Below are 24,140 nucleotides of genomic sequence, written 5' to 3'. Positions count from 1 at the left end.
AGCAGGGGGGTGGACCAGATGACCTTTGAGATCACTTCCAGCTAAATGATTCTAGGTGAAGTATTGAACAGCCATAGAGATCAATCATTACAGATATTCAGCTGCAAAATATCGTATTTGTCTTTAAGAGTTATCGGGTGGGCAGACGTAACTCTACAGATATTCAACTGTAAATTATCATATTTATTTTTAAGCATGATCAGGGGGGCAGATATCTTCTCTCAACTATAAAAAGTACCCATGTATGTTCAAAGTGCATTACAGTCTTTGTGATGTTGGACCTCACAACAACCCTGTAAGTCAGGCCAAGTGTTGTAGTAAACAGGTAGTGGTTTGAATCTACCAGAAGCCTACACAGAGAGCAGTAGTTTGAACACAGCATGATTTTGCTGGAGAAAAGGCCAGGATCACAGAGGGACAGAAAGACTGCTATTCCAGTCATTACTGCCAGCCATCTCCATAGGTCCCAGGCTAGGAGAAGGCCTTCTGGAAGAAGGGCTTAAATCCCATGGCAGTACCTAATCTAATCACACAGGCACAGCAGTTGACAGAAAATACTCGTAATGGGGCCTTTGTGGTCTCCCAGAAGCCCATCCTATGACATCCCCACATACACACCAACCTTATACATAGAGGCCCCAGAAAGTACAGCCATAGAATCCAGATCTGAAAGGAACCCCATGTAGGGCTGCAGCACAGTGGGACAGCTCAGGTTCAGCTGGGAAGAGGTTCAGTCCCAGTTATTGTCTGACTCATTAATGCCCAAGGGTACCTTTCATTTAATTTTCTTAACCCCTTTCATCCCATCCAGCCGCACTTCTCCCATGTTCATTTGGTTGATTGCCAGTGTCTCTACCTAGCACACCCAGTGGTGTAGTGGAGCGAGGGCTCACAAGGATGCAGCACTGGCACTCCTTGATTAGTAGGGAGGCTGATGTCACCTGCAAACCACCACCACCACCCAAAAATGGCTTGCTCTTGAATGGGCCATTAAGACCCATTCGCTTTACAAAAGACCTGCTCCTGATGAAGGTAAAACTGCTAGAACTGGTTTGTTGATATGGATTAACACAGCTGCCTGAATTCCTGGACTCTCCTTGGGCTCGCGGCTATGGGGACTTCCATGAAAAGCACTTGTACTTCAAAACTGATGAGTACATCATTGAGCACACCTAAGGTAGCCCACCACCCTTCACCTCATACTGCTCCACTGCTTAGTTGTAGCCCTCTCATTGATAGTCCCAATGAGGTCAGTTTTCTGCTGTGCTGTACCTGATATAGGGAAGTACTGTCATTAAGACAATATTCATTCATCCCATTTAAGGAGTTGCACGTTCCCTGGCTCTGATATAGCAAGGAAGAATGATTCATGTAATGAGAAGAGTGGAAGCTTGGGGTTAAAGAGGAACGGTGCCTGTACCTTTCCTATAATGCCTTTCCTATATGAGGGTGGGGAGATGTTTTGTGGCCATGGGTGTTTGAGTCTCTGCAAACCTGTGTCTTTTCTTGTCATACTCAAGTGGTATGGTGGAGGAGTAAAAGTCATGCTGTGACAGATGGCTCCTGTCCCCCACCGGTGGGCCTCCTCCCTTGCTTACTTGTCTTACAGATGTGCAAACCCACCCCCATCCAGGTTCTCTGGGTGGCCACCCAGCCCCTGTCCCCACTCGCTGGTCCCTGGACCTCACTCGAACTCCTCCCGCGCTCAGCAAGCAGCCCAGACTCACTCCAGCGGCCTCATTAAGCCCTGCGGTCACCATTTTTTGAAAAACAAAATTTGATTGTGAAATGTGCATATTTGCATATGCGTGAAAATGTGCATTTTTGCAAATGCACACATTCGCATATGCGCAAAAATGTGCATTTTCACAAAATGCACATTTTTGCGCCTATGCAAATATATGCATTTGCAAAAGTATGCATTTTCGTATACACAAATATGCGCATTTTTGCAACCACCATTTTATTTCTCAAAAAATTGTGACTATGAAGCTCGAGAAGGCTGCCAGGGTGAGTGCAGGCCATTCGCTGAGCGCAGGCAGGGGGCAAGCAGGGGCAGGGGCTCAGCGAACAGGGTTGTGGGTGAGGACACGGGTGGTTCCACCAGATTCCTGGGTGAAATCGGGTGCCCTCCCTACTTGTCAACCTTGCACCTGAGACACAGCAGTGAAATTGAGGTTTATGATGGGTGCTTGTTTCTGGACTTCTGAGGAGGAGTATCTGTACGTCAAGTATGATGAAATTATTTGCTACTGTTGCCTCCTGTTAAAGAGGCAATTAGCAGGGGAAAACAAAAAGGCAGAACTGAATAAGCATTTAGCAGTCCCACAAGCACACAAGACTACCATAGTAAAAAAGAAGACCACACTCTCCCTTTAGTGAAGGAAAGAAAACAGCTTTACTCACAAGTGTTCTTGCGCATACAAATGCAGGCACAGCGTAGGGTTTCAAGAAAGTTTGTTCAGTCCATTATGACTGGAGAGAAGGAAGAGAGCAAGCCATGTGCTCCCAGCAACTGAGGAAGGTTGGGGGGGGGTCAAGGGGAAAGGAAGGGGAGGAGCAGGAAGCCACACTGTAGACTATAGAGATCCTAAGTCTAGCTATGCCCCAAATTCCCATGCATTAGCTAGTTAACTCCAACCCTACCCCCTTCCTGTAACTTGCACATGAGGTTGCAAGAGTCCCAAGGAATAGCAATAGCCTCATCCTACTGTGTTCTTGCCCTTGGCTCATCATTAAAAGTGCCCCATCACCAAAGTTTGCATCACCAATACAAGTTCTCACATGCGTTCCCTAGACCTAGGGCAAAGTGATTTAACTCTACTACAGTATGCATCTCAAGCTGTGTTTCCTTGCTGGGGCTTATGTACTCTCGGTTGTGTTCTGTGATTGGCTACTGAGCGAGTCAAAATCCTATCCTGTGATGTGTCACAGGCAGTGGCACGGGGAGGGTAAAGAGGAAGGGGGCTCAATGTGAGTTTCTCGTTGATTCTGATAGAAGCATAACTAATGCCACTCCTCCCCCGACCAGCACCCTTCCCCAAACTCCTCCCGTCTTTGTCCCTTGTGCTAGGGGTGTACTGCTGACCCTGCATGACTCCAGGGCAACAGTAATGCTACAGCAGTGCATATCTGCTATGCTGGCCTAACCTTTCATTCTGTCTGCCATAAGACATTTAGTAGCAATCCTATTCCAGCAGGTGTCATTTGAGGATAGCATTGTCCTGTAATCAACATTTTTACAAAAGGACAAACCAAGTCTGTAAACACACTGACACTTTAAAAGTCCAAGAAAGCCGCACCCACACACACACACACACACAGCCCTTCCCCTTGCAGGAGTGAACATTAAATAATGTTCTCAGTAAATCTGAAAATAAAACAAAAGGCAGCTGATGTGACTGTGGCATTTGTAATCCTCTGGGGGGAAATCTCTGGTGGTAATTGACTTTCTTCTAATTAGCTCGAATAGCATCTCAGCACCTCCTTGGCGTTTTGCAGAAAAGGCTGAAGCAAAAGCTATTGCACATCACAGTATCTGCTGGTAAGTCCAAGTGACAGGCGGAGTGACACGAGCCATAATGAGCTGGGAGGGGGCCTTTCCTCCCCCTGCAACAAAGAATGAGGAACAATCCATTATTAAATATGTGGTCTATAAACACAAAAAGGAAGCAGCAAATGGAAATGACTGAGCTGTAAGAGAAGGGGAAAATAAATAAAACATGAGCCTACTTCTGTGCATCTCACTGACTATCCGATATGGCAAAAAAAAAAAAAAAAAAAAAGCTTTAGATTTTAAGTGGAGCCTTTCTCCTATCTAAAGCTCCAGTTTTATTTTGTTTATTGCACTCATAACTTGCTCTTCCTTTAGAAATCTCAGAGCAGCCTGTGTGTGACGTGAAGCTTCCGGGTAATCATCCCGCTCATCCATGCGCTGACTGGGCCAAGACTGGTTTAAGCTTTCATAATATAATAATGTGGCCTCAGATGATAATTTGCAAATTGGTGGCAGTGGGATAGGTGGGTGACTGAGGCAGATGGTATGTCATCAGCACTCCAGGCAAGAAATAGAAGCAGCCCTGTTAATGTCACTCTGCATTCGTGTCAATGGCTTCCTCTTCCTTTGGCTTGCCTGTAGTGGGCATCAAAGTCCTCTATGGGATAAATGTAGATGTGCAGCTATGATCTAGAGGTCAAATGGGGTTTTGTTGACATGGATAAATCTAGTCCAAATCAGGCTTGAATAAAGTCTGATTTAGCTTGAATTAAAGCATTGGATCAATGTCATTTACTAGGCAACTGCCATAGATTATATGGCCTGTCCACCATCTCATGGGATTAACTAATGAGAGAGGTTAATTAATGACAGGACCAATTGAAGTTGCATCCCATTTATCACCAGATTTGCTGTTTAAGAGGTTGCATCCTCACTGAACTCAATGAGACTTTACTCATGAAAATGAATGAGTGATTCACCTCATTAAAGAGTGGGTGGATGTCCCCATAACATCTACAAGGCTGTTCAAACAAAATTCTAGTTTTAAAATTGGGGGGACCAGAAATAATCACCGCAGATGAACTGGTCACCAACAGCACTTGGGTAAGGATGGACAAATCTCTCAATGTCGGGGTTTTTTTTCTCAGTTTCGCATTTTTCCAAGTTCAGTTAGTCTCAAATGCTGAGGATTTTTTAATAGGGTGCATGGGAATTCATAAGCATTTTGGTGCATATTCCCCCATTTTTGTATGTATTTTTGCCAAATGTATGCATTTTTTGCAAGCAATTTTCCTAATATAATGCATTTTAATGTTAGTTTTTCTGATATACACATTTTTGTATGCATTACTTGACTGGAGAATTCCATTGCAAAATTCAGAGAAGTGCAAATTTCAGAGAAAGAGTTTTGGTTTGCTCCGTGGCTTGAAAGTGCAAAATTAGGTACGTTTGCATTCAAATGTGATGTGAATGAATTGCCTCCCATCCCTACACTTGGAGACGCTGAATTGGCATGCTGCTGAAATCTACAGTGGGGAAAATGATGCATGTGGCTTTGCTGACATGTTCGGTACATGTGGCCCTGTTCTCCACTTGTTCTTTCACAGATTCCAGTAGCCCTGAAATCAGTGGCATTTCAAAAAGACCATATAGTGCCAAAGGTGTTTCCATGAGTTAGGAAGTCCAGTAGGTGTGCCTCTACCTTGTCCTCTCAGTTGGAATTAAAGTTTATGACTTGAGGCACAATCACCAGGGAAATTCTTTGGTGTGAACTCCACTGAAATGAAAAGGCTCATTCCTTACAACAAGGCAAGTTCAGATCGAATCTTGCTCATTCATTTCAGTGGGCATGGAGCTTGCTTGCATAACGTTTTCTGTGGTTTATCAGCTATTTGCTGCAAAGTTCCCTGCTAGATAAAGAAAGTGTTTCTTTAGTGTTTAGTTCACTGACGTTGCTTGTCTCTTTAGATGGTAACATGTATTATTTCACATACTTTAGATTGTGGTAAGCCAGCAATGGTGCATTCGGGGGTCCTCCTCCTCGTCCTCATTCTGCTGAGTGGGGCCCTGGACATCTGCCCCAAAGCCCCACCCTGGTGGCATTACTTTCTATGATAGACCATTCACACATGCAACTCGGCACTGATGTCGAAGTCTGCTAATGTTCTAGGAATTAGAGCATTACTATTACGATTTTATCGCTTAATACACATGTCTTCGCTGCACCTTAACTCTCGAAACATGTAGAAAAGATATATAAGTCTGTGGTACCTCAACTATAGAGGAAGGTTCTTCAGCTCCAATTATTATGCCACTGGACTATCTTGAGAACTGCACTTTTATCCTGAACACTTTTACTTGAAAATGATTCCTGGACGTTGCCTAGTACTGATAGGATTCAACTTCTAGTATTTTCATTCCAGGACTTTTCCCCAGCACTCCAATCCAATTTTACAATTACACATAAAACACTCTGTGATTGAACACTTCAATCTGAACTAGCACTTGCTGTTGTGGAAAACTGTAACTCAACAAGTAATAAACTAGCCTGACTCATCTTACCAACATTATAATTGAATATCATGCAGCAACGACGTCGTGCATTATTGGAAATCTGACATTAGAAAACAGATCTATGTTGATTCCTAACTGAGTTCTTTGTATATGCCAGTTTCAAACCTTAAAATAACATAGCATAAAAAGCAGTGAGGTCCTATCCTGGTAATGTCCCAGAACCATGACCTTTGGGATCACTCAAATACCTTTTAAGCACTTGTAGCACCGCTTATTCTCTCATCATCAGCACCAACGTTCACACTTTCAGCCCTCTCATTTAACAAAAATAGCACTTCGCCTACTTAAAATAGCACCTGTGATCACATATAATCTGAAAAGAAACAAACGCTGTTAAAGGAAGATGGCATGCTTCTGGATAAATAATACTGAAGATCATTGTGGTTTACGTTATAGTCTTATTGTAGTTTCCTAAGTAGTGTTACTGTAATTTGCTAAGATCAGTGGGTCAGTATACTGTTGAACTTTATGGCCACCAGTGTATAAACACCCCATTGTTGCACTGAACAGTGTACCCAAGGATTTGGGGACTGGGGCCCAGGAGTAGCAACTGTCCACAACCATTTTGGGGGGATCATTGATATTCCAAATTTGGTTTTGTTTGTTTGTTGTTTAAATTATCTCTTATCTCAGCATTTGTCCCCTATGTGTTAAAGGGCAGCTATATCCACATATCAAAATGGTGTTAATCACTCCTTCCTTATTATTACTATATACTACTTTTACCTATCACAAAACAATGCAAAGATCCTTATGGTGGTCTGATGCAGGGTTTTTCCACATGTACAAATGTTCAATTGGTAGAAGAAAAGAAGGATTTTATTACCATTTTATAGATGAGGAACACCTTCTCAGGTGTCCAAATATTCCCTGAGTTCAGTGCTTGAGTTCAGTGCTTAAATGAAACAAAATGTTTTCCCCACCTGTTAAGCCTCTCCCCCTGGACAAAATTATCAGTGGCAGTTGGTACGTTTCACAAAGAGCATATCTGTTGCTAACTTCAATGCCAGCATGATTGATTGCTGCTCTTATCAGGTTACTCTTGTTGACACACACACATGATATATTTCCTCATCACATTTGAATTTCTAATTCTCTCAGCACTGAACAAATTGCTGAATTAGTAAAGCTGTATTAAGTTTAAATAGGTAATTTTCACATGCCCCAAATTGTAAGGGTGCTAAAGTTAGAGGAAAGCACACACAGTCATTAGAACACGTACTGAAATGGTGTTGGGGCTTCATAGATGTCAGAAGGCTATTAAATATTGCATGAGGTCCAGGACCACGTTTTTTATCATGAATCCTAGCTTGTTTGTACACCTTTTAAACAGTAGCCCATTCACACAGCAGCCTCGGAAATGATGTACTTCACTTCTGTGCCTTTTTTGCACTGCCTATTCAATGGGAATTACACAGTTGATGTTCTTCCTTGCTTTGTCCTTACAGTGAAAAGAAAGCATGCAGAAAGAAAGACACCATTTCAGGTTTCAAAGGCAAGGGTAGAGCAAAGGAGTGCCAGCTGCAGATTGAGGAGGGCAGTTGAGCACGATGCCCTCAGCAGGCCCCTTCCTGAGAAGATCCACCTCCTCCTCGCAACCCATTCACTTGCCTTCTCCCAGTTTGTACAACGGCCCAGAGGGAGAGCACCACCCCTCATTTGCCTTGTGCTCTATCTTCTCAGTCCAGTCATGGCTTGCATGCTTGGACAGGGCAGGTGAACAAGCAGAGACAGCAAGGAGGCACAGCAGCAAGGCCAGGAGGCTATGAGGGTTAGCAGTGGGCTCCCTGTGAGAAGTGTGGTCCTCACCCAATGCCCAACAATGCCTATCGTTGCCACCAGCTTCAGGGTGACATCCAAAGCTTTATTCTTGGGTATATTCAAAATTAAATTGCAAAAAGCAAAACCCGGCGCTTTTAAATACCTCATAGTACCTAGAGAAAAAATGGCCTCTGGAGAACCACTACAATTGATCTAAAACATGGGAAAAATTGTTCCCTCCCACCGAACACACCCCTTATCTGAGGGGTTGGGGACTACAAGGGGGGACAGGTGACCACCCACCCACCCAGCCATCTGATGACATCAGGGGGGAGGCATGCCACACCCCCTGATGTTGTTCTGTCCCTGGCCAAAGCACCAGCTGAAGTTCCTCCAGTTGGTGCCTCCATTGGGGACCTGGCTTCACCTGCCCTGAGCTTTCTTCTTTGGGAAGAATACAGGGAGGGTGAAGCTGTTTTGACCAAGGTGCCAGGTGCAGGAACACTCCTCCACCCGGGACTTTGGCTGGGGACCTTCCCCCATTGGGGGGGAAGCCGGGCACACAAAGCCACCCAAACCAAGGGGCTGGGTGGAGGATTTAGTTTTGCTGAGTCTGGGCTTGCCCTGCCCCAGCCAAGGTGCCAGGTAGAGGAGCATTCCTCCAGCCCGCGCGTCAGCCAGGACAGCTCTGTCTGTGCCACACCTTCCCCCATGTGGAGAATGCAGGGCTGGCAAAGCTTTTAGTGTGCTGTTTGCCAGCAAGTGGCATGATAAGGGAATCCCCACTGTTATCTCCTATCACTGATCAGAGATAACAGCCGGGGTTCCTCTCCCTGCTTGCACTGATGAGGCAGGGCTTAGGGAGGTGAAGGGACCTCAGCCAAGGACCCGAGGATTGGATGGGCTGGCTTGCTGGACCAAACTGGCCCACAGGCTAGAGATTCTTACCCTTGCCTTATCATGTATTGATTAATGAGAATAAATAATGCTGGATTTTAAAAGGACAATTCTACCCACCAGCAGAGGCTGGTGGCTTCGATGTCCGTGGGGCTGTGAATCCATTCCAGGTTTCAGTCAGAACCAGCCAGAACTCTACAGGAGCTATCCATGGTGCTGAACCCTATCCCCAAAGTAGCTTTAGCACCCTTTAGAGTTCTGGCTGGTTCTGACCAAAGCCCATAATGGATTCACATCGCTACTGAAATCAGAGTCACCAGCCTCCACTGTTTCCCACCAATTTCTGTCTAGGACAGTGGTGGCGGTGGTTGTTTTTCTGGGGAAGATAGGAAACTGCCTAATACTGAATCAGACCATTGGTCACCTAGTAGCTCAGTACTGTCTACGCTGACTGGCAGCAGCCCTCCAGGGATGCTGAGGAATGAGCCTTGGAAATTGTGCACACAAAGTATGTGCTCTACTACTGAGTCATGGTCCTTTCCAAATACATCCTACAGCAGTAAAGTCAGATATTCCAGTGGCAGTAAAAATTAGCAGTACAGTGGTAGTACAAAAGCACCCCCTAGCAATTGAAATGAAAGACTAAAACTATAATATTCCTGTACTAACCTAGAAGGATTGGTTTCCTTTAATTAATCTTCAAATTCAGTCTTATACCAGTAAAAGTGTTCAGACACACTATTTGTCTTCATTTAACTTAGTAGTCTTGCAAAATAAATTTGTTTCATTAATTTATATCCATGCTCATTAACTCAACTTTTACTGAACTTAGTTCAAACTAAAGAGCAACATTCTCACAATCTATGCTGAATTGATCCGTTGATTGCACTGCTCCTTGGATATCAATAACCAACCAATTACTTAAGTACTGAACTAAGGAAGAAATTTATTTATTTATTTTATTTCATTTCTATACCGCCCAATAGCCGAAGCTCTCTGGGCGGTTCACAAAAACTAAAACCAAACAACACACAATAAAACAATTTAAAATATATAGAACATTAAAACCACAATATAACAATACAACCACAATAAAACCTAGCAGCAGTACAGGAGTTTAAAATACAGATTTAAAACAGCAAAGATAAAAATTTAGAAAGCTAAAATGCTTGGGAAAATAAAAAGGTCTTCACCTGGCGCCGAAAGGAGTATAATGTAGGCGCCAGGCGAACCTCACTAGGGAGCTCATTCCAGAGCCGGGGTGCCACAGCAGAAAAAGCCCTCCTCCTAGTAGCCACCCGCCTCACTTCCTTTGGCAGGGGCTCACGGAGAAGGGCTGCTGCTGATGATCTTAAGGTCCGGGCGGGCTTTGAATGTTAACACCAGCACTTTGAATCGGGAATGGAAATGGACTGGCAGCCAGTGCAGCTGGAAAAGTACTGGCGTAATATGAGCTCGCAGGCCAGTCCCTGTTAACAATCTTGCTGCCCTATTTTGGACCAGCTGAAGTTTCCGGACCGTTTTCAAAGGCAGCCCCACGTATAACGCATTGCAGTAATCCAGATGAGAAGTTATCAGAGCATGGATAACTGTAGCTAGGCTATCTCTGTCCAGATAAGGACGTAGTTGGTATACCAGCCTAAGCTGATAAAAAGTGCTCCGTGCCACTGAGTTCACCTGTGCCTCAAGTGACAGTTCTGGATCCAAGAGCACTCCCAAACTACGAACCTGATCCTTTAGGGGGAGTGCAACCCCCTCCAGAACAGGTTGAATGTCACCTAGCCGGGCAGACGAACCACCCACTAACAAATAAGCAGATAGAAAAATACTAGGGACCCAATTCAGAAAAAAAGACTTGATCATGCTTCAGTCTGTTGAACTCAAAGATGCTTTGGTTAAGCATATGTAACATGCAACTAAACTAGTGGATATCTAAGTGTGGGAAATAAAACTGAATTATTGGAGAACACATATTAAAATTCAGAACTTATTATTAAGAAAAAGTGAATGAAATAATAACTGAAACTGATTAATAGTGAATAATGGATGAATGGCCAGCCAATAATGATTTAATTCATTCAGGAATATTAAACAGCAGTTTTCAACTGCATGAATTGGAGAAAAATGAGATTCACCGGCGAAATGTGTTGCAAAACTACTACACAGAACTCAATATGTTAATTTGTGAATGGGTAAAATACGATGACCCAATAATTTGTTGTTGCAACTCTAACCACTTTTACTTTTGATTAGTTGGTTTGGTGTTTTAGTGTTTTTGTAACTCTATGTCAAAGGCTCAAAGTGGTGTACAAAAAAGGAGAAGAAAAATCTACAGTCATTAAGATGATAACACCCAGCAATAGTTCATTACAATGAATAAACCCATTGAATATACAACAAAAATGAATATACAACAAAAGAGAGGAAGCAAAACCAGCCTTCCTCTGGTCACTGGCAAGCAAGTCTAAAGAAGGGAGTCTTTGCATTGTCTCTGAAATGTAATGAGGTTCAGGCTCAAACAAGCTTCCAAGGGGAGGGACTTCTATAACCTTGTAGCTATACAGAACACACCTTTCCCTGTGCCAGATAAGTCAAATTTTCTGAACTGGTGCATCCAAACTTCCTTCACATCTGACCTCAAGGATGGACCTTCAGATATGTAGGACCATAACATGATCATATGTAGGACCACATGATACCATACTATATCATATATATATAGAACCATAGCAGCACCATATGATGGCTCCACAGCTGACCTCAAGGATGGTCTTTGATATGTAGAGTCCTTCAGATATATGATGGTCCTTCAGATATGTAGAGCATAAAGGTTTGAAAGGCAATGACTAGCAGCTCAGAGTTGACCTAAAGGCATGCTAGCAAAGAAATGGTATAATCTTCTTGCAATCATCCACACCAGAGGTAACCCATCACATTCTGTACTACTTTTTCCATGGTTGGATCAACCTTTCTTTGCAATAATCTGTTTCTGGGTGAGGCGCACGGCTGGATACCTGTGAGTTCAAGATAAGAATGCAGAGGGAGGGACAGAGGAAAGCTTGCCACTCATGTGAATATAGCCAGATAGTTGATGTCAGATCTGGAGACTGTGTATATGGTAGGGTGGGGGAGTATGCACAAATGGTGCAGAGACTATGAATGGTAAAAATCAGTGGGAGATGCAGAGATATAATCAGAAGGATCTTGCTCTTTAGTTCAAGAAAGCAACTGCAATGCCACAACTGAACAGCCAAGGGGTTGCAAACAGGGTCTGTAGCCTGTAACTCTGATTGAGGCCCTGGAGCTGGATATTGCATGTTCATAGCCCAATACTACAGGCAGATCCAGGGAATATACAAAATGACATTTCCCAAGCCTGAACTGTAACAGAATTAATTACTAGATCATCCAATAGTTTTAAAGCATTGTGCTCTGTTGCCCAGTTTTAACTTAAGCTCTTATTTAGGAGCAAATGACATGTTAACTTCATTGGGGGAGTTGGATTGATCACATTTGTAAGGTTCACTTCTGTCAAGTTGAGGGCAGAGGCCATTCATAGTGATTTTTTAAATGATGTTCTAAGAATAGAACATTGACAGGATGCTGCTCTTGAGTGAATGTCAAGGCTCTTGTAGTCTGAGAAATATATTTAACAGCTCAATCACTGAGTGACTTTCCAGACTAAACTAGGCCCATAGTATACTATTTCTCTTGGCTGCTAGGAATTGCATTTGTGGTGGGGTCCCAGAAGAATAGGACTGCGGTGGCTTAGTGGTTAAGACGCTGAACTGCAGACCGGAAGGTCGGCAGGACAGCAGTTTGTGACCCGAGTGCCGCGTGATGGAGTGAGCTCCCGTCTTCGGTCCCAGCTTCTGCCAACCTAGCAGTTTGAAAGCAAGAAATTGCAAGTAGATAAATAGGTACCGCTTTGGTGGGAAAGGTAACAGTGTTCCGTGCACCTCAGTGTTCAGTCATACCGGCCACATGACCACGGAAGTGTCTTCGGACAGCTCTAGCTCTTAGGGATGTCAGAGAATTCTGCCACGGATTCCAGTGAGGCTGGATTCTTTAGAATCTGGCCCCCTGGAATCCATGGCGGAATGGCCTCCTGCCCCCCCCACCCCACGGAATCCCCCCGGGACGGAACTTACCTGGGGTGGATGCAGCGGCGGCAGCTCCGCCGGCGGCTCCGGCAGCAGCAACTCTGCCTGGTCTCCCGGCCAGCTGCAGCTGAGCTGCTGTGGCCACCATTTGCGTTCTTGCAGCCATGATAGGCTATGTAAGTATTTACGTATTTACATATTTACGTAAATATTTACGTATTTAAGTAAGTATTTACATAGCCTATCACGGCAAAGAGCAGGGATGCAAATGGCGGCCGCTATGCCATTTGTGCCCCTGCTCTTTGCCATGATAGGCTACGTAAGTATTTACGTAGCCTATCACAGTAAAGGCAGCCACAGAAATGGAGTAGCGGCCGCCATTTGTGTGGCTGCCTTTACCGTGATAGGCTATGTAAATACTTACGTAGCCTATCACGGCAAAGAGCCGGGACACAAATGGCATAGCAGACGCCATTTGCATCCCTACTCTTTGTCGTGATAGGCTATTAAATACTTAACATAGCCTATCACAGCTGCTTGCAAGGACGCAAATGGCAGCCCACTAGTCTGTCAGTGGTTTTAGTTTCCAACAACCTGTATTCCTAAGTAGGGGTTGCAACCTTCTGTCCAGGTAAGAACATAAGAAGAGCCATGCTGGATCAGACCAAGGGGCCATCTAGTCCAGTATTCTGATCATACAGTGGCCAGCCAGCTGCCCACAGGAAACCCACCAGCAGGACATGAATGCAACAGCACCCTCCCATCCAGGTTCCCCAGCAACTGGTGTACATAGGCATACTGTACATAGGCATACTGCCTCTGATACTGGAGGTAGCATATAATCATCAGGACTAGTAGCCACTGATAGCCTTTTCCTCCATGAATTTGTCTAACCCCCTTTTAAAGCCATCCAAATTGGTGGCCATCATTACGTCTTCTGGTAGTGAATTCCATAGTTTGACTATGCACTGTGTGAGGAAGTCCTTCCTTTTATCTGTCCCACCAATCAGCTAAATGGGTTGATCCCATTGGGTTCTAGTATTATGAGAGAGGGAGAAAAATGTCTCCCTATCCACATTCTCTACACCATGCAGCTGAGATCTTCACCACATTCAGGCAGCAAAGAGTCTGGCCCTACCACTGCTCACTGCACTCTTTCCCTGGACTCATCTGCCTATCTGCAATGCAGAGATGTGAAATGGAAACATGTGGCATAGAAAGTGTGCACGCCCTATAGTGGCCTTCCCCAACCTCGCCAATGCATCAGCCTCAGCCAGCATGACAATGATTAGAGATTATGGGAGTTGTACTCCAAGACATCTAGCAGGGACCAGGTTGGGGAAGGCTGCTCTATAGATAATCTAGTCCTCCATAATGCCCCATGGGGATCTGCTCTAATGATCTTCATCTTAAATATGATCTCTGCAGATTTATTGATTTATTTATGTACTGCCCAATAGCCAAAGCTCTCTGGGCAGTTCTCAAAAATTAAAAACACAAAGCACAGCATAAAACAAGTATGAAAGCTTAAAACCACAATATAACAGTACATCCAGAATAAAACCTAGCAGTGATGCAGAGATTTAAAATACAGATTTAAAACACAAAGCTAAAAGACTAGGAAACGAAAATGCTAAAATACCAGGAGAATAAAAAGGTCTTCACCTGGCACTGGAAAGAATACAATAGGTGCCAGGCAAACCCCTCTAGGGAGCTCATTCCACAGCCAGGGTGCCACAGCAGAAAAGGCCCTCTTTCTGGTAGGCACCCGCCTCACTTCCTTTGGCAGGGGCTCACAGAGTAGGACCGCTGCGGAAGATCTTAGGGTCCAGGCAGGCATATATGGGAGAAGGCGATTCTTCAGATAACCTGGCCCCAAGCCATTAAGGGCTTTGAATGTTAATACCAGCGCTTTGAATCAGGCCTGGAAATGGATTTGCAGCCAGTGCAGCTGGAGAAGTACTGGCATCATGTGATCTCATTGGCCAGTCCCTGTTAACAATCTTGCTGCCCTATTTTGGACCAGCTGAAGTTTCCGGACCATTTTCAAAGGCAGCCCCATGTATGCAGAAATGCAGTAAACCAGACAAGAGGTTATCAGACCATGGATAACTGTAGCTAGGCTATCTCTGTCCAGATAAGGGAGTAGTTGGTATACCAGCCTAAGCTAATAAAAAGTGCTCTGTGCTACTGAGTTCACCTGTGCCTCAAGTGACAGTTCTGGGTCCAAGAGTGCCCCCAGACTACGGACCTGATGCTTTAGGGGGGGTGCAACCCCCTCCAGAAAAGGTTGAACATCACCTAGCCGGGCAGACAAACCACCCAATAACAGTACCTCCATCTTGTCTGGATTGAGTTTCAGTTTATTGGCCCTCATCCAGTCCATTACTGTGCCCAGGCACTGATTCAGAACAGCCACTGCCTCACTTGAGTTTGATGAAAAAGAGAGATAGAGCTGGGTGTCATCCATATATTGATGGCCCCTCAGCCCACACCTCTGGATACCCTCCCCTAGAGGTTTCATGTAGATGTTGAACACAGGTAAAATAGAGCCCTGTGGAACCCCCTTGGCATAATTGCCAAGGCACAGAGCAATGATCCCCCAGCACCACCCAGATCAGTATGTCTTTTCCTATCTCCCCTCCACTGTTGGTGCCACACAAACTCTGTTTTATGGCAGCAAAGCACGGGGGGGGGGGATACTTGCTGAAAATATAGAAATAGGCAAATCAAATGACACTAATCTGATATGCCAGTCAACATCAGAGCAACATTTGAGGAATGGGAGGTTCAACAGGCCTAGTGGATGGTCCTTAAAAGAGAAATGTCTTACAAGTCATTTGTGGCTGATGTGATGAAAAAATAAAAACAACTGGGGAAAAAGTGACAAGTTCAAAGTAAAGAATCTGTCAGCAGTGTTGTTTCCAAGCAGAATATATTCCCCCACACAATAGGGCACAATAGGTTTTATGTTTCATTCTCCCCAGCAGTTCAACACTGACACATGTCTCCGCCTTTGTATTGCTTGGATTGTCCTACTGTCAAAATAACCAAGTAGAAATGCCTCATTGAGCCAGAAAGATTCTTTTTGGTGTAACAAATCACATTTGTTTGTTCCATTTGTCTTTTCAATACTGGGAATGGCTGTAGATAGCTGTAGATCCTCTTCAGCACTGACCATCTAACAGAGAGGGGAATGAAAGAGGGTGGCGAGCTCAGAAGAGAGAAAAAGAAATCCCATTGTTAACACTGATTGCAAAGGCCCCTGTGTGGGTTAAATACAGAGCATCCTGTGTGGGTTAAATACAGAGCATCCCTATTGCTCCTGTCAGACGTCATGAAATGAAAGGATATGGCGCACTAAAGACTTTTGACAAGACTCCTTTAATTCAGCATAGCCCTCCTTTCTGGCACTGGCAGCAGCAGCCAATTCAATTTACAAACTAGCTAATTCTGACACTACAACAAACCCATTCATACAAAGTTCTCACCTTCCTAGGGAGTATAAGGTTTACATGGAAAATTGCAGCATAAGCTCTTTTTCAAAGGATTGTTTGGTTCTTGAGATTTGGTTGTTTTTCATTTCTGTAAAAAAATGCTACCTCCTATAAAGCAAACACATCAATATAGTGTAGTAGTTAGAGTGTTGGACTAGGACTCTGGGTTCTAATCCATGCTCAGCCATGAATTTCACTGGGGAACCTTGAGAAAGTCAGTATTTTTTTTCGACAGCGTTGTTGTGAGGTTAATAATGCTATGGGGGACCATGTACACCGCTGTTTGCGCCTTGGAGGATGGTCGGTATAAATAGAAGAGAAAATATCCACTGTTGGTTAAAGTTTGCAATAGTGAAGAACTGGGTTTTTCATTTTAATGTTGATCAGGGCATAATTTATAGCCTCTGTCTCTCTAAAGCCATTGTGACTATCACTCTTTGGGAAATTGACATGCTTCAGTAATATTGAATGACTTCAAACATTATGGAATATGGACAGTATGTCTCAATATGTCTCATGCATCCCATTCCTTATGCTTCTTCATATCACAGAGAACTTTTGCCACTTCCCTGTGGAAAGCTGTGACTTGGGAGTGGCAGGGAAGCCATCTGCTTTGCTCAAATTGAGTTCTTAACAGTGATTTTGGCATGTTGAAGTTTTCCTGGGAAAATCACGCTAATCACATTCACAACTCACCAAGAAAATAGCTGGTGAACCTTTGTAGTTCTATTCTAATGCTCCCAACTCCGCCTGCTGTTTGCTGGCCAGTTGCAGCTAGGGATGGAGGACTGATTTAATGAATTCTCATTTTAATGCAAACTTACCTAATTTTTCACTTTCAAACCACTATGTGTTCCCAAACTCAGTTATCCTTCAAAATTCACACTTCCCCGAATTTTTCAATGGAGTTCTCCAATCAAAAATGCATACAAAATTATTTTATTAATAATAAAATAATAAATGGGAAATTTATTCAAATGGAAATATGCCTTATAGTTAGGCTGACCATATTTCCTTGAGACAAAAATGGGATATTGGGATGACAAAAATGGGACGGGGTTATGTAATATCCTGTATTCATGAAAAAGTAAGACAGTAACAAAAGTTTCATTAGAGAAAGAATCTCTATGGGTGGAATGATGGTAGAAATAACAGTAAGACTCATCCTCCTGGTTCCCACACGCTGAATGGGGCGTAGCGACCGCCTCTTGAATTCCCCGCCACTGCATAGGCAAGGGGGCAGCTTCTGATCGTCACTAGCTCAAGAAGCCTGGCCCTGGCTGGATGAAGTAAATGGAACTTCCTCTTTCCTCACACTAGTAGTATTACTGCACGCATTGATTAGCATAGAGCCTTATGATAAACACGTTGAGTTTTTTACAAAAAAATTAAAAAGAGACAACATTGACATTTATATTAAAACGATGGGATGGTCGGGAAATATGAAAAAAATGGTACTGTCCCATTTAAAATGGTACGTATGGTCAGCCTGCTTATAGTAGGAAAAGTGCTTGTGAAAAAATGTGCATCTTAGGCAAAACCACATGTATTAGGAGAAGTGTGCACAAAAATGCTTATGATTTTTCATGTGAACTTTTTATTTAAAAATTATCAAAGTTCTCACAAACTGACCTGGAGAAATTATCAAAGTTTGAGATGAACCAAACTTAAGACTGGAAAAATGAGAAATGGAGAGAAACCAGCATTGACAGGTTCATCTATCCCTCGTCACAGCCTGCTCAGCTCCTGGAACTGTTTAGCAAGCCTCCTGGGAAATCCAGGCAGATGTTGTATCAGAAGGCCAAGCCCTGTAATTCCAGAAATGATGACTTATGAAATCTGTAGCAGCAAAAAAGTCAGATTTCATTGGCCTACAAAAAAGCATCAAAGCTATATGATGTATGAAGACCATAAAGTGCTTTACCTAATAAAAATACTATTTAAGTTCTCAAGAATATACTAATCAGGAGCTCTAATGCATACGAGTATAGAAAAAGGTTGAAAGCAATGATGTCATGTATCAATCCAACTTCTCACTTTGGGGTGATATGAAGGTGGTAAACATAATGGCTGGCCCAGCCCTAGAAGCTCATTTAAATGACTTGGAATAGGAAACTGTGCAGCAGTCCAGATATTGAGCACGTGCACTGCTTATCTATACACAGGATGTAATCTTGCTCTCCTTTTTAAAATATTTAACAGTGTGAGTTTTGGAGCTACAGAGATGTACATTTACCTTATAAAACTGGCTGCCAGCTGACTAGCCCAGGGTTAGAACATGGAGCAGGTTAGTAACAGGTCTGTTGATGCCCTTCCAAAACAAGCAGGCAAATAAACAGAAAAAGCAACAGCACCCTTGAAACGCTTTGAGGCTGGCTGTACTGAATTAAAGAGAAAGACGCCTAAAGGGAAAAACAAACAAACAAACAAAGAGGAAAAAAAACAGGCATATGACTTCAGCTTAACTAAATGCCACAAACACAAGGATAGAGAGAATATATTTTGTGAGAGAGCCAGTGTGGTGTAGTGGCTAGAGTGCTGGACTGGGAGTCGGAAGATCCGGGTTCTAGTCCCCACTCAGCCATGGAAGCTCACTGGGTGACTTTGGGCCAGTCACAGACACTCAGCTCAACCTACCTCACAGGGTTGTTGTGAGGATAAAATGGAGGATGAAGAAGAGGATTATGTATGCTGCCTTAAGTTCCTTGGAGGAAAAAAGGTGGGATATAAATGCAATAAATAAATAAGCAAATAAATAAATAAATAAAAGTGTGAGCCTGGGAAGTGGAATTACTGAGCAAAACCTGTTAAGCTATCCAGAGTTCAGTACGTGCACTGCTTTCTTCTGGACCCACCAGCCCAAAAATAGGAATGCCGAAAGAAATGACTCTGTAAGTGCTAATGGCAGAAAAGTTGATTTGTGAGATGTATAGGTGTTGCTTCAGTGCTGGCAAAGCACTCAGAAGCCTCTTTGCATACAACAATGGACCTGATTCACCACTATCAGTTGTCAACAGAGTGATGTATCTTCAGTTATGACTATCTTTCCCAACAACAATAAATCACACAGCTTTTCTGTAGCTAAATTAAGTGGAGGGAGCCATTTGGTCTCAGACTGAGAGATTCAAACCTTCAGCTTATCTCCCAGGACCATAAGAGAGTGTCAGGGCCCAGCTTCAATACTGTAGTGGGCCTTGTAGGTTATAGCCAGGGTTTGACTAGAAATAGCCTGGAAGGGCTGGGGCCTATTCAGTTTCTGGAATGTCAGAGTCTGTGTGAGCTTATCTCTGTCAGTGTTCTCAGAGCAGAGCCAGAGGGAGTCACTCAACGCCCTGTCTGCCTGCTGGTCTTGCCTTGGCAGGCAGGGAGGGAGGCTGGAAGCTGTCCGTGGGAACCTGACAGAGGTGGGGTGGGGTTTGCAGAAGGGTCACCCAGGTTGAAGCATCACTGCTGGAGGGCTGAGCAGTGACACCCTGTTTAGACAGGGGCCTTGCTGAAAGGCTAAAGGTCCTAGTCTGTCAAGGGATCTGGAGGGGGTGTCCTACAGTCACGCCTTCCCTTTTAAGCTGATGCAAAGGCAAAGAGCCTTTGCTAGGAACATCTCATCTTTATTGCCCGAAGCCTCCTCTGTTTGGATCCATCATCGTCTGGGCTTTTGGAGGCACTCTGCACATGGACTGGAACTTTGGATTGTTAAGGACTTGCCATGAAAAATACTGTGAGGCTTTTCATAGACTTGAAATCTCATTGCTGTGGATTGTGTGCCTGTGTTTGTAGTAAGCTCAGTGTACAGCAGGCTGGGTTTGATCTACAACTTTTGGACTTCCCTTTGTCAGAACTCATGCAGTGTGGAGTTGCCAAGGCAAAAGTGGTGGCCTGGAACTCCTTGCATGTGTGGGTATGCCCTTCCCTTGATCTTGATGGGCCTTGACCATGTAGCCTGGAGTTATCAACAAAAGATTCAAAGTTGGACTCTCTATGGGTGTGGGCAGTTTAGGCCTCTCAAGAAGTTATCCTTTGATTGCCTGATAGGTTCATTCCAGAGATCATTCCCTTTCCATGTCCAGGGTTGGAACCCCATGAAAGGATTGTCTGGGTTAGGTACCCAGGAATCCAGAGTCCCTTCCCTTGTGTTCAGAACTGTGGAGATGGCAACAGAGAAACCACGTTGATGAGGATCTCAGTCACTGTAGTAGTGTTTAGCTTTGGACTGTTCTGGAATTACATAGAGCCTATAGCTACTCACCATCAGCTATATGATCTCTGAAGAGTGTAATCATTAAGCTTTTGCTGTGGGATTTCTGCAGTAAAGAAATCTCACTGATTTGGGTGTCTGGTGTCAGATTGCCTGAGCGTATGAGCTGGGGGGGGGATCGGGAAACCTGACAGAGAACACCTAAATCATCATCACTGTGTGCTTATGGGGAGACTTAGCTCCAGAGACATGGATTAGAGCTAGCTCGCCCCAAAAGAAAGAAAGAAACCTTACCTCAAATCTCTTTCCATGCCAAAAATATTCACTGGAAGAACATCTGGCTCAAATCTGGAATTATCTGCCACTTTTGTGTAGTGAACCAATTTCCCCACATAGATCAGATAAATGTCAATCATGCCAGAGAAAACACCAGGGGGTAGTAACTCTAATAAGGTCGTTTATACTCATTGCTTTCAGAAGCATGTACTACAGAGGAATGACAGCCCCTATTATTAGGGGAGGTGTTATGGAAAGGTGTTTCCTTCCCTTCTGTCAGGAGTGTTTCTGAGCGCAGGGAGTGAGATAATAGATTCTGAAGAACCACCAGACATGGGGGAGGTATTTTCCCAGGCTAGTCCAGACATGGCTAGGCAGGCTCCTCAGGTTTCAGAGGTCCAGCTGAAGGAGGAGGAGGGTCCCTCTTCACACACACACCAGTGAGAGATAGCGAACAGGGAGAGGTGGGGTTTGGGGAGTCTGAATTAATAGATGCCAGGCGGAGACGCAGAGCAAAGAGGGAGAAGGCCAGGGTGGAACTTAGACGGTATACCCAATTGGCCTTGCTGAACAGCTGCACCTAGAAGCCTCAGAAGAGAGACAGACACCTCCCCCCACCCCTTAAGTTAGGCTAGTGAGACTTAGCTACCTTTTGAACCCCCTGAAAGCATTTCCTTGTAGGATGAGAGTCACTGAGAATTTGCATCTGTATGACCCTTTGAAGTAAATGGATAAAAAGCTGCAGACTGAAGCTTCTTGACTGTGTTTGATTCGGCATTTGAAGTTCAGTGGGGGCAAATGGAATCCTGACACTTTCTTCTGCAGATCTCAGCTCAACTGGCCTGCAACCTTCCCTAAATGCTCAAAGACCATTTATTGCTCTTGCAAAAATACAACTGAAATTCATTCAAAACAACTGGATAAATAAAACAATGAAACATTATACTGTCAGACCATTGGTCCATCTAGCTCAGTATCATTGACAGTGATTGGCTGCAGTTTTCCATGGTTTCAGACAGGTGTCTTTCCCAGCCCTACTTGGATATGCCAGGGATTAAATTTAGGGGCTGTTTGTATACAAAGCATGTTCTCTTCTGAGCTACTGCCCTTCTCCACAAAGTAAAGGACCCTTTTTTCAATGCAAACAAACATTCCTTCCCAACCATTGTGCATACCAGATGAGGCAGAAATGTAAATAAGTGCTCGGAAGCCAGCAGATTCTGTGAGCAACACAGAATCATAAGATTAATGGATAGACTTGTGATGTCAGCAAAGATAGTAAAACAGCTGATAATCTCTGAGGGATTATCCTGGGTAAGTAATGCAGTTCATGGGGACTAAACTGAAACAGTCACTTCCATGGACACCAAACTTAGGGTTTTATAAAACAAGTGCTTCATTCCACATGGACTAAATATGTTTTTGAGCCCTCAAGCCTTCTAATCTGTATTGTGTGCATCCATGTTTTAACCAATGGCTTTGTATAATTTTGATGCTGCAACCGCAGCAAAATTTGAGAACCTTTCCCAGTGGTGGTGGTGTACATCTTGAGCATCTTGCAAAGATTTTGATGTCAAGTTACAAAAGAGAGAAAATGCAACGTTGTAGGACATCAGTATTTTAGATCAGTTGGCATATAAACCAGAGGCTCAGCATGTTTTTCCAGCTCTTAAAACAGATGGTTCCCCCTTTACTTGATATAGTCACCCCCTCCTTGTCTACCAAGCCACCTCCATTGTCCTCATCCCTATCCTTCCATCTGCAAAGTTTTTCCAAGACTAGTTTTTCTTCATTTTCTGTAATCAGTTAACTCTCTCCTATAGCACCGTCCTATTCCTTTATAGTGATATAGAGATTCCCCCCACCCCACAAAATTAGAGGAAAAAATCCCTACAACTTGATAAGGAAAATGGTTTGGAGGGAAGTTTGGAAGATAGCAATAAGGAGAGGGGCCTTCATGATGGTGGCCTGATCATGGAATGCTCTCCACAGTGAGATCCCCCTGGTGTCAACACTGCCATCTTTTCAGTGCCAGGTAAAGATCTTCCTCTACTCCCAGGCATTTAACAGCATATAATGGGGATTTCTTATTGTTGGGGAGTCAGTATGGTGTAGTGGTTAGAGTGTTGGACTGGGACTCAGGAGATCTGGGTTCTAGCCCCCACTCAGCCATGAAGCTGACTGAATGCCTTTGGGCCAGTCACTGACTTTCAGCCTAATCTATCTTGTGAAGTTGTTGTGAGGATAATCATAAAATAGAAAAGAGGAGGACCATTGAAGCCACTTTGGGGGCCTTGCAAGAGAAAAAAAAGGTGGGATATAAATGTAATAATAATAAATACATACATTTAAATGTTTTTTTTTAATATTATGTTACTATATTTTATTTTTGAGGTTTTCATCTTTGTAAACTGCCCAGAGAGCTTTGGCTGTTGGATGGTATAGAAACATAATGAATGAATGAGCAAAATGGGAAATTCTTGGAGAAAGTTCAGTGGAAAAAACCTCTCTGCTGCACCATATATCCTTCTGAATGCATTAGTTTCCCAGCTGCTTGATTGTGTATAGTGAAAGACCTTTATATGCATTAATTCTTACTATTAAAAAAAAAAATCCTAAAGCTCTCTGGGTATTTACTTTAATTCATGGGGGGAACTTTGGCAAGAACATTTATTATACCAAGATTTAAATTTGGTTGGGCCACTTGGAGTGGGGAGGGGGAGTAATAAAATAGTTTTGTGAGAAATAGCTTTCTGTATCTCTGCAATTTATAACTTTCTCTCCCCTTTTAAATCTAATAGAGGAGGACATGCTTAAGGTCTCATTTGAATTAGTACAGGACAATCCTTACTTTACTGCCTGGTAATCAAATGGTCCTCATTGCTGACTGTTTATTATAGCACGTTAGGGCCTTTTGGGGGCCGTGGTGGCTTAGTGGTTAAGACACTGAACTGCAGACTGGAAGGTCGGCAGGACAGCAGTTCAAGACCTGAGTGCTGCGTGACGGAGTGAGCTCCCATCTTCAGTCCCAACTTCTGCCAACCTAGCAGTTTGAAAGCAAGAAATTGCAAGTAGATAAATAGGTACCACCTCGGCGGGAAAGGTAACAGCTTTCCGTGCACCTCGGTGTTCAGTCATGCCGGCCACATGGCCACAGAAGCGTCTTCGGACAGCGCTGGCTCTTCAGCTTAGAAATGGAGATGAGCACCACACCTAGAGTCGGACACGACTGGTTGGGGACACCTTTACCTTTACCTTTTAGGGCCTTTTGGGGGTGCAGGCTTTTTAGGGGCTGTAGAAAACTTTGTGGGCCTGGGTCTCTTTTGATCGTTAAGTTGTAG

General features: G+C 43.8%; 1 protein-coding gene across 2 annotated transcripts in view; it reads left to right on the top strand.

Moving 5' to 3' along the window:
- Nucleotides 1–24,140, top strand: part of KCND3 (potassium voltage-gated channel subfamily D member 3) — a 479,226-nt gene that overhangs the window by 380,170 nt on the left and 74,916 nt on the right. The window lies entirely within an intron of this gene.

The sequence above is a fragment of the Heloderma suspectum genome, chromosome 4 (assembly GCF_057233095.1).
Source record: "Heloderma suspectum isolate Gila_16-S chromosome 4, 16-S_ref, whole genome shotgun sequence".
Taxonomy (NCBI): domain Eukaryota; kingdom Metazoa; phylum Chordata; class Lepidosauria; order Squamata; family Helodermatidae; genus Heloderma; species Heloderma suspectum.
The sequence above is the reverse complement of the archived record's forward strand: the minus strand, read 5'-3'. Positions and strand labels throughout refer to the sequence as shown.